A 12,555-nucleotide genomic window follows, 5' to 3' on the forward strand; every position below is an offset into this window, starting at 1 on the left:
GACTAACATAATGTCTGGTGCTCTATCCACTAAGCAATTTCATTAACAACAAAGTGCGTTGTTTAAATGCTATATGAGATATTGGCCAAGAATTTATGGACTTATTTTTCTTAAACGTTCAATTGTTGGGCTACAAAATGACATTTTTAAAGTATAGTGGGTCATCTCCCCACATTTTTGTTGATTAAAATCGGTTTAAATCCATTAAACCGCATATAGACTATGACAAAAATATGGAGCTCAGACCCACTCTAAAAAAGAAAATGCATTGAAGTTATAAAAAAGACACTATTTTTAGGTTTCGACACGCAAACGCCAGTTTAAATCAAAATATTGCATGAATTTAAAATATTAAAGGGTAACAGACCGATGTTACGTTAAATATACATTGTTTTAGTATTTTTTTTTAAAAGTGTCAGATTTAATATAAATGATATTTTAATTTTGCAGTATCTAATCATTCCTCATATGGGCATCTTACACGCCTTATTCACCCATCTTCTTTAGAATTTTTGCCGAGTAATTAATATATCAGCCAATATTTTCATAAAAAAATCCCATGATACCAAGCACATGTTAGAACAGCTATCGTAAAGCTCCAACAGAGGAAATACCTCTTTGACAGAAAATCAGGTGTATACCTCTCAATAGAATTTCAATAAAACTCGTAATATTGTATGTATCTTGGGATTTTTCAGCATTCAATAACAACTCTGACTAAGATTTGGACAAGCATTGCAAAATAGAGGCCAAAGTATATCTGCAAGATTTATTAACACAAAAATCAAACATCCCTGCAATGTGTTAACGAGATAGATTTAATCTGTGAACATATAACTAGATGCCAGCTGATACATTTTCGCTGAACTCAATTATGGAAACATCAGTGACATAAAATGTGTGTTTTATATGAAGTATACTGAAGAGTAATGATAGATATGATATTTTCAGATAAATCTAACTCAGGGGAGCGTCAAAATTATTTTGTTTCGACAAAATTAAGATAGATATCACTACAAGTCTTCAAATACGACTACTACTAGTGTAGAATGATGTAATTACTGATATTAACATATTGGTTTATGGTCCTGTTTATGATTCTGGTCCTGTTTATGATTCTGTTGTCAAAAAAGGTAAAACTAGTTATTAATAATTAACCTATGAACATAGCTAAGAAACTCCAAGAATGATCCTAATAACGTTTCACTTCAGTTCCTCGTGATTCCTTACTGTTTGTGTTAGAAAGGCCAAAGATGGATTGAGTACAACCTGGAATGATTCATTGAATTTGAACAACTGAATACTGTAAATTCCTAATTAAACACAAGGAGTTAATATCCGCGTAAAATACAACTTCAAATTTAACATTTTTTAAATTAATATATTTGATATGTTATAATACAAGTTTACAAAAGGGTAATTTGCAACTATATTCAGTTTGAAATATTTCAAAAAAAACGATAAAAATAATAAAATCCTTAAGTTTTGGTGGTATCGAACCCATACCCTAAAAGCCCAAGTTCTATAGACTAACATGATGTCTGGTGCTCTATCCACTGAGCAATTTAGTTCACAACAAAGTGCGTTGTTTAAATGCTATATGAGACGTTGGCCAAGAATTTATGAACTTGCATTATTTTTCTAAAACGTTCAATTGTTTGGCTACAAAATGACATTTTTAAAGTATGGTGGATCATCTCTCCACATTTTTGTTAATTAAAATCGGTTTAGATTCCATTAAACCGCATTTAGACTATGACAAAAAAATGGAGCTCAGACCCACTCTATAAAAGACAATGCATAGAAGTTATACAAATGACTTTATTTTGAGGTTTCGACACGCAAACGCTAGTTTAAATCAACATATGGCAAGAATTTAAAATATTTAAGGGCAACAGACCGATGTTACCTTAATTACACATTCTTTTCAATAATTTCTTTTAAAAGTATCAGATTTAATGATATTTAAATTTATTCCTCATATGGGCATTTTACACGCCTTATTCACCCATCTTCTTTAGAATTTTTGTCAAGTAATATATAAGCAGGCAAATATTTTCATTAAAAAAATCCCATGATACCAAGCACATGTTAGAACAGCTATCGTAAAGCTCCAACAGAGGAAATACCTCTTTGGCAGAAATCAGGTGTATACCTCTCAATAGAATTTCAATAAAACTCGTAATATTGTATGTATCTTGGGATTTTTTAGCATTCAATAACAACTTTGACTAAGATTTGGACTAGCATTGCAAAATAGAGGCCAAAGTATATCTGCAAGATTTATTAACACAAAAACCAAACATCCCTGCAATGTGTTAACGAGATGGATTTAATCTGTGAACATATAACTAGATGCCAGCTGATACATTTTCGCTGAACTCAATTATGGAAACATCAGTGACATAAAATGTGTGTTTTATATGAAGTATACTGAAGAGTAATGATAGATATGATATTTTCAGATAAATCTAACTCAGGGGAGCGTCAAAATTATTTTGTTTCGACAAAATTAAGATAGATATCACTACAAGTCTTCAAATACGACTACTACTAGTGTAGAATGATGTAATTACTGATATTAACATATTGGTTTATGGTCCTGTTTATGATTCTGGTCCTGTTTATGATTCTGTTGTCAAAAAAGGTAAAACTAGTTATTAATAATTAACCTATGAACATAGCTAAGAAACTCCAAGAATGATCCTAATAACGTTTCACTTCAGTTCCTCGTGATTCCTTACTGTTTGTGTTAGAAAGGCCAAAGATGGATTGAGTACAACCTGGAATGATTCATTGAATTTGAACAACTGAATACTGTAAATTCCTAATTAAACACAAGGAGTTAATATCCGCGTAAAATACAACTTCAAATTTAACATTTTTTAAATTAATATATTTGATATGTTATAATACAAGTTTACAAAAGGGTAATTTGCAACTATATTCAGTTTGAAATATTTCAAAAAAAACGATAAAAATAATAAAATCCTTAAGTTTTGGTGGTATCGAACCCATACCCTAAAAGCCCAAGTTCTATAGACTAACATGATGTCTGGTGCTCTATCCACTGAGCAATTTAGTTCACAACAAAGTGCGTTGTTTAAATGCTATATGAGACGTTGGCCAAGAATTTATGAACTTGCATTATTTTTCTAAAACGTTCAATTGTTTGGCTACAAAATGACATTTTTAAAGTATGGTGGATCATCTCTCCACATTTTTGTTAATTAAAATCGGTTTAGATTCCATTAAACCGCATTTAGACTATGACAAAAAAAATGGAGCTCAGACCCACTCTATAAAAGACAATGCATAGAAGTTATACAAATGACTTTATTTTGAGGTTTCGACACGCAAACGCTAGTTTAAATCAACATATGGCAAGAATTTAAAATATTTAAGGGCAACAGACCGATGTTACCTTAAATACACATTCTTTTCAATAATTTCTTTTAAAAGTATCAGATTTAATGATATTTAAATTTATTCCTCATATGGGCATTTCACACGCCTTATTAACCCATCTTCTTTAGAATTTTTGTCAAGTAATATATCAGCAGGCAAATATTTTCATTAAAAAAATCAGGTGTATACCTCTCAATAGAATTTCAAAAAAACTCGTAATATTGTATGTATCTTGGGATTTTTTAGCATTCAATAACAACTTTGACTAAGATTTGGACAAGCATTGCAAAATAGAGGCCAAAGTATATCTGCAAGATTTATTAACATAAAAACCAAACATCCCTGCAATGTGTTAACGAGATGGATTTAATCTGTGAACATATAACTAGATGCCAGCTGATTCATTTTCGCTGAACTCAATTACGGACACATAAGTGACATAAAATGTATGTTTTATATGAAGTATTATGAAGAGAAATGATATGATATTTTCAAATAAATCTAACTCATGGGAGCGTCAAAATTATTTTGTTTTGACGAAAGAAAGATAGATATCATTACAAGTCTTCAAATACGACTGCTACTAGTGTAGATTTATGTAAATACTGATCTTAACATATTGGTTTATGGTCCTGTTTATAATTTTGTTGTCCAAAGAGGCAAAAATAGTTGATGAACCTATGAACATAGCTAGTAAACCCCAAATATGATCCAAATAACGTTTTACTTCATTTTTCCTGATTCCTTACTGTTTGTGGTAGAAAGGTCAAAGGTGGATTGAGTACAGGCTAGAATGAATCATTGAATTTGATCAACTGAGTACTGTAAAATTCCTAATTAAACACGAGGAGTTAATATCCGCGTAAAATCGCAAGAAGCCCGTCTCGCGAATTTTAAAATCTCGCTTTTAATTTTCGAACATATGTTGACTACAAGAAACTATGATAACATTTCGACATCTGCGATTTTATGTTCTCGCGATTTGATGGAAAACCGTTGAATCGCGGAATTAAGTACTCGCATAAAATAAGGAATCTACAGTATATCATAGTTCATGCATAAGGTATTCCACGCGAAAACAAATAGTCCTTTATTAAAAATGTTCTGCACATGAATCATTGATATTTGTCACTCTTTACATCAGATGCTTGTGGGTGTACAACTCGCAATCACACATGATGTTGTTTCCATATGTATACTTAAGTTCTGTTCTCAAAATAAATTTTTAATAAATTTTAAAGTTAACTAACTTTCAAATCGAACATGCACTATTGGACAATCAAATTTAAGATATAATTCAACGACTAATCAATGACGGTTCTGAAAACAAGTCTTATTGGGGTTTTTTATTCAGATTAAAACAAAAAAGATTTGCGTATAAATTTTGCATCAAGTGTTTGAAAGACTATATCTTTTTGACATTTAAAGAAATCTACGACATAGATGAAGATGGAGATCCCTATCGTTTAAAAAACACATTCGCATTGGTTGCTGCTTGAACAGTAGGGAATCCTACAGGCCGGTCCTAAGTCCGATTTGGAAAACCCATCACACTCTTTAACACTTATGCATGACCCTGAAGGAAACACAAAACAGAAAAATATCAATTTATGTAGCCGACGAGTTTAAAGATATGAGATACACAAATAAAGATATTAGTGCCGTGTAGATCAAGACAGTTATAACTGAATAAAATTAGAATTAAAAGCACACTTTTGTGGTGTCAGGTTTAACAGTGAAAGTCATATTTGCAAGTTTGAACGGTATTTTTGTTTTTGTTATATAGCGTTAATTAGGACGAACGTCGGGATCGGATGATATGGGGTGATATCTTGACTGTAATAGCCGCTCTCTGACATGATATATATTTAATTTGACATAAAGAATTAAACGGATGAAGTAATAATAATGGGGGGTTTTAAATTGTATGATTTCTTTAAGAAATAATTATGTACGAGGGTTGTTCGGAAATTATTGAGACAACTCGAATATTTTCTTTTCTAATTGACGATTTGTGGTGAAAATTGTCATAGACACTGAAGAAACGCCAACAAATAATAAAACAAAGTCATATTAAAAAGAATATTTAATATTTTGTTTACGACAGTATATAAACAAGTCGGTGGTCGGGGTATCCGGCGCAGCCATGAACTCGGAGATTTGACAACTTAAACATCTACTTTATAAGTGTCCGTAGAATTACAGTTAATGATAAAAGGAATCAAATTAAATATGTTCATTTTGTTATTCCTTGCGACCAACTTTTGATTAAGTTTCACTGATGTTCGAGTTGATATACAGATATGGTACACATATATTTACCAAACAATAGAAATCTGACAACGACTTTACAATGAATTCTGACGTCAAGGCAGCGCATTGAAAACCGTCAAACTGGTGGAAATCTCAGAAGAAGACCTTTAAAGGCCACACAATTGCTAAAAAAAAAACTATCAATGACAAGACAAGGTATAGAGCTTCAGTTCATCATATTTTTTTCACTGATTGTTCAACTAGAGTTAGGCCAAAGGGAATAATTATTAAGTACTTTTGACACACTAACTGTTCAACAGTTCTAAATTACATAAAAAATGAACCACAGGAGACATTCACAGTAATTAGACTTTCGGGTAAAAATAACTCGATTTTTCCCCTAAAAACAAGAATGAGAGAAATTGTAAATGATGACATCTTGAAATGAAAACAAAAGCTGAAAAATAAAGAATAATTCTTATTTCCGTTCGTTTGTACATGTAAGGTGTTTAAAAACACAGGAGCTATAATAAGCGTTAAAATGACGTAACCGTTGCGAAAAGTTTGCGGTTGCGCCGGGTCACGGACGAGGCACGTTGGTCAGCTTACCAGGAATGATCTATTCATGCCATGGACAAGAAACTTTTCACATTGATAATCTCTATCCCGATTTACGTTTTGGTGAAATTTCAAGAGTTTATCTTTGTTACTAAAAGAAGAGAAAAAATGTCTCAAAAATTTCCGAACAACCCTTTTTTTCCTTTTAACTGGTATATTTTCTAATGTTGTTTATGAAAGAAAATCAATAAACTACGTTACAAATAATTCCGTAAATATATCTTAATCAAATTTTTAAACTCGTCTTTAAATGTCAATTTTGATTATTCAATTATATTAATTATTTTGTATCTTTAAAAATATTTTGGGAGTTAAATGATTAACACCCACACTTCACCTTTTGATTACAAGGCGAAAGTTTTGCGTTTTGCTTTGATAGATTTACCCCTTAAAATATTCAGTGATGATATCTTGCATTACTTTGTTTTATAAATGTGATATACATGTATTTGATGTTCAAAAAAAGTTAACTTATCCTTTAAGGCGTCCAACGCCATACTATGTAATCATCTAAATTTGTGGGGGCCAATTTTCGTAAATTGTTGGGATTTTGCTTATTCGTAGGTATGTAATTTCGTGCATACATTGGTTTTCAGTTTCAATAAGAAAACTCTTTCAAAATTTGTTTTCGTCGACGATTTAAATTCGCTGGTGTGGACTATCCATGAATGCCACGAAAATTGAATCACAATTTATTCTAATGAACCCATAGTATATGTGAATTGAATCGTCATATAAATGTTTTACCTACTTCCTACTTGCACCGGTTCCTCTTCCTTCCAGATTTTTTCATCCGCCTTAAAAGCATTAACCTTGGTACCATCTTTGGCCTTTATATCCACTAAATGAGAATATTTATAATTTTATATTGTAATGGGTTATCTCATTCAAAAAATGCTTCTATTGATAAAAAGGAGAATTTTTTTCTCGAATCTGTGACAAAATTAAGTTATTTTACGTTAAAGATGATTTCATTTCTATCCAAACCCTTCAATGAATTAACGTATTTGGAATCGTTATTGGAATATTTTTTTTAATTTAAAAGATTGGTTTTTTTTCAGCATTACATGCTATCTTTTTTCTGAAGAGACTTTAAATTCTTATATACTTACTTAGACAGGAGACATTAGATATAAGCAAAGCTAACAGCAGAATTTTCCAACAGCACATGTTGACTGGCGGATTGCTCACGATAAAGTAAAAAATAAGATGATTATTATTTTATACACAGGATACAAGAAACAACATAATCAAACATCAATTAAAATTGATTAAATCAAATGCGTTTTCTATCAAAGTACAGCTGTTTTTCACATAAACAACTGACGCAAAGTGATATCTTTCTAAAGAATCACGAAACCATTGATCAAATGTAAATCTTTTTCACTTTGACAAAGACATAGTTCTAGATGATAATGTAGATAATGGCATGGTTATCAGTTTTCAACAGATAGAGGTATTTCCTTACATTAGTTTTGACGGAAGTGTTATAAAACTCGATATAATTCATATTGACTTTTTGTGGCTTTTAGAAACATCATGCGGCATGGAGTGTTCAAAATTGATAATGTGTGTTTACTGCATGCATTCACCATAATTTGTTTGCCCACTTGCAGGCGTATATTGAACTGCCTTAAATCATTGAAATACAATAGTTTTTCGGATAAAAATGCATGTATGAAGAACATTCTGCATATTTTTTAATGAAAATTTTATTTAAAAAATATTTATATTAACTATGGTTTTTATTCTATTTTAATGATCATAAACATTTCAAAAGTTCAAAACAGTTTAATAAAACAAAAGGTAATTCAAGTTAAACTTAAGTTTTAAGTTACATGATACGTTTGTTTTGATAAAATATGTTTTTAAGCCCTTTTTAAATGAACGACATTATAACATCTGTTTAAACTAGAATTAACTACATACATATTCTTCTCACAGTTAGTAACGCTTTTCTTATTTCATCACAAAGATTGGACTTGAATTTTTTTTAATGCTAAAGATTTAAAATAATCAATGATTGTTGCATCGGTGACACCCATGGGTTTTTTATCCGTTACACTGTTGAAAGCAGTGTAACCGATAGAAAACCCGTGAGTTCCGATGGTGCGATTGTGGCAAATTCAGAAAGAATGATATTTACCATTTGTTTTTAAACATTTTTCACCAAATGATTGAAACATTAACTAATCAATCTTCTACAATGATCATATAGATTCATTTCTGTAGACAAATTAATGTTTTATACAACTTGATAGTTTGGACAGCGTAAAATAGCTAAGGAATATAATGTGTTAGTTTTAACGTGACTGAATAACCACTATCTTATTCACTAATTAACAACCAAAACATGCAACAACCAAAATATGCAACAATTAAAACATGTCAACGTGCTTCATGTAATATACATGTTCGTTACTTATAATGATTTTATTTGTATTAAACCCATTTTTAAAACAAATAGGTGTCGTATCTAGGTCCATTTACTTCTAATAAAGTTAGAAAGTGTGAAAGACCTGATGCAAATGGTGATAACAGGATTGACCTACAATCATCATCTTCGCTAAGTACAAGTACGTCGTAACCAAAACGTGTGAAAATGTACACGTTTTAGTCAATTTACTTTATTTTTCGTTGCCAAACCTAGATAATTATAATATTGTTTTGTAAGAAAGTGTGAAATGCAGAAAACGTATGTGATAACACGATTGACAAATAATCCCCATCTAAGCTACTAATTTACGACTGAAATGTGTCAAACTGTTAATGCTTGTGACTCATCGTTTATTTGTTGAATTGAACGTATGTGTGAAATTTTTTACCAGATTTTTTTCATCTTATACCATGGTTAAATGAAGGGCAAATATAGAAACTAATTACGGTAACCATGTATTTTTAAATGACTATCAAATCTAACATTAAAAACTGTACAAAAAAATGTTGCCAAACCTAGATAATTAAAATACTGTTTGGTTGGAAAGTGTGAAATGCAGAAAACTTATGTGACAACATGATTGGCAAATAATCCTCTTCTAAACTACTAATTAACGACCAAAATTTGTCAAACTGTTGAGGCTAGTGACTCATTATCGTTTATTTGTTGAATTTAACGTATGTGTGAATTTTTTTTACAAGATGTTTTTACCATCTTATACCAAGGTCACATGTAGGGCATATATAGAAACTTATTATGTATGATGATGATGATGAATGGTCTTTGAAATTAACTCGGTTTTCATTGATGTCATTTTTAAGACAAAAATGTTTGCATTGCATAGTGGTAACATTAACCTTCTTATCATTTTACTTCGAACTATTTGGAGCTCTTTTGTATACTGAGGCGTTTTGTTCAAATCTCAAAGCATACCATATCATTAGGCATTTAATTTTAACTTTTCATACCATATCATACAAATCTCATATAAAGCACATCATTAAAATCGCGTATCAAAAACAGCTTGAAATTGCATGCATGAAATGACTGTACTGTATTGATTTGTAAAAACTTTTTTTTTCCGTTTTCCCTATTAATACATTGAGCACACGGTGGTTGTGACCGGTCAAGAGAGGATGCTCACTCCTTCATGACACCTGATTCTACTTCTAATTTGTTTTTTAGAGGTCTGTGTTTGTCCTGCTCCTCTGTTGTATCTTTCCTGTGAACTTTTGATTTTGAACACTGTTCGTTATAATATTAGCATCATATGTCATATTTACATGTAATCTTTTTTGAGATTTGAAAAAAAATCATTTTTACACAACAGATAATTGGCGTTGGTATTATATTTTACTGTGCTACCGTCGTGACGAGCGCAGCTGGCAATAATTACACATACCTTGCACCATTGTCATGTTATTCAGTTGTCAAATATAAAAATAATTTGAGAGAGAGAGAGAGAGAGAAAGAGAGAGAGTGAGAAAGAAAGATAGACAGACAGACAGACAGATGCAGACAGACAGAGAGAACAAACAAACGAAGAGAAATAGATTTACAAGATTTCTAAGTTATTTTTTTGTTTACAAAATACATAGATTTGCTTCTACCAGAGACATAAATAACAGAGATTGGCAACTCCGCCATTAGTGAAAAATGTTAGGGGATCAACTTTACTTTGAGAATTACATTTTAGTTACTGAGATAATGATCTTAAACCAAAAGTATATTGTTTTTATGAAAATGTGGATAGGTTAGACATTTTTGAAACAAAAATTTCAAAAATACTATTAATATATGGAAAATATATTGGCTCATAAAGATATGATATTTTGAATGTTTGTGTAATAGGTTTTAGCTGTTTATATTTCGATATAATCAGCTGATAAGTGTTAATCAGAAAGATATACTGATTTAAACTGGGAACACTTAACAATAGGGATAGCGAGATTTCGCAAGATTTCGATCAGTTGTGTTGATTTGGTCAAAACTGTCAACAATATATACAATATTATTTTTGGTACTTTGTTGTTATCTGAATTTTTTTCTTCGTGGTTCATTTTTTTATTTGTTTATTTTTGCACTTTAATAACATACGTTGTATCTGTGCCTCCGGTGCCTGTTTGTAGGTGTGTAATTTCACATTTTCCAATTTAATGGTTTGGCCATATGCACTATCTGTATAGATTTTTCAACTGTTTATTTTTTCTTTTTGTTATTTTTTTTTAGTTCAAAGGGACCTTTTTTTATCTTCCCTACTTATATTTACTGAACATACATGCAAATTTAGCTTCAAATTTGATCAATATGACAGTAAAGTATGACTCTTGCTAGCATATATTAAATCTCTCTATCAAAACCAAAATAAAATAAAAAATCATTTGCAGCTCATCTGAGGCAGGTATCGCAATCTATACTTAAATTGCTAGTACACGCACTACAGATGTTTGATCCACCTCTAGTTTAGCGCGAAAGCACTTGTGCATCATCTATAACCTTTTTTGTCTTTGTAAACGTATCTCGACTCAATACGAAGGTATGGAAGCATGTAACAAATCTCTTGAATCTCGCAAAAGCTTGTGCAGTACTCAGAACGTGTCTTCAAACCTCAGGACAACGTAAATTAAGAATTTAATGTCGGGCATTTTTGGCATAGCACCACGGGTGAAAACATTAAAGAGCATTACGGGACGTAGACAAATTTGTTGATGAATCTATAGGTTTAGCTCGTTCTTTTTACCGCGTACCCTGGTTCTTCGAGCTCACTTCGCTCGCTATAATTATAACATGATTATTCCTAGTTGATATCAAGTTTGCTTCTAGCGTAAAGCCTGATGAATGTTTTGAATTCCTTAGTTTCAGCTAATAAGGTTTAAAAAAATTTAAAAACAGTTGAGCCAACAAGATTTAACAAAAGTTTTGAAAGTCTTGTGCATATTAGAAAAAGAAGCAATCTGTCATGCATATTAGAACAAGAAGCAATCTGCATAAACGAATAAATGATATAAAACTCATTACGAATATACTATTTTTTTTAGATGCCTTATTAAATTCAGGATAAATTGAAAACAAATGAAAGGTTATCAATAATACGCACTTAAATCACGTTTGCTAGCTGTAATATCTGCCAAATCATGGGAATAACAGGTGTGGAAGGCCCCGTTTGCTGCTGGTCAGGAGGTGACATACATAAACGACAGGGGATAAACTAACATGGAAAATCCATTCGTTAAAGCAAATGCTATTTATCTTTTACTTTGTTTGCAATATCAAGAGAAACAGATAGCAAAGAATGACAAAAGGATGCTGTTTTACTCAATGGCAGTGAAGTGGGATCGCACCTCATGTGATGATTAATTATGATTAGTACAATTAATAAAAGCGTGGTACCTGAGCATAACACACACAAAACAATCTTTTTATACTTTTAGCAACTTGATTCTTGTAATGATTTAAACTTGCTTATCTCATACACCGTTACCTCTTGTTAGATAAAATGATGCTTTGTGCCCTTTAATAAAAAAACCAATAAGAATTAATTTGAAAGACACAATTTTATGCTATTGCTGTTATTCTATATCCTTATATCTTTCATATCTTGTCTTGATTTATATCTTATAAATCAATATCCAATTGTGTCCGATTAATTACTTTCTTCATTACAACAAATACTGGTCAAAAGTTTAAATCACCTATTTTAAAAAATCTATTATTTTAAAATAAAACCCCTGTTTTCAAGTCGATGCAATCATCGTCAGCAACGTAAAATGCTTAACTGTTTATTTAAACAAGCGGCCCATGGGCCACATCGCTCACCTGAGGAACAGTAGGTATGATAA

The 12,555-nt window shown here is 31.1% G+C and overlaps 1 long non-coding RNA gene across 1 annotated transcript; it reads right to left on the minus strand.

Annotated features, from left to right (window-relative positions):
- Positions 1-4,739: 4,739 nt before the first annotated feature.
- LOC136272408 (uncharacterized) lies at positions 4,740-7,545 on the minus strand. The gene is made up of 3 exons (XR_010710409.1): positions 7,392-7,545; positions 7,031-7,120; positions 4,740-4,984 (listed from the first exon to the last, which is right to left on the minus strand). It is a non-coding gene; the product is annotated as an uncharacterized lncRNA (long non-coding RNA).
- Between the last annotated feature and the right edge of the window lie 5,010 nt (positions 7,546-12,555).

The sequence above is a fragment of the Magallana gigas genome, chromosome 10, assembly GCF_963853765.1.
Source record: "Magallana gigas chromosome 10, xbMagGiga1.1, whole genome shotgun sequence".
Taxonomy (NCBI): Eukaryota; Metazoa; Mollusca; class Bivalvia; order Ostreida; family Ostreidae; genus Magallana; species Magallana gigas.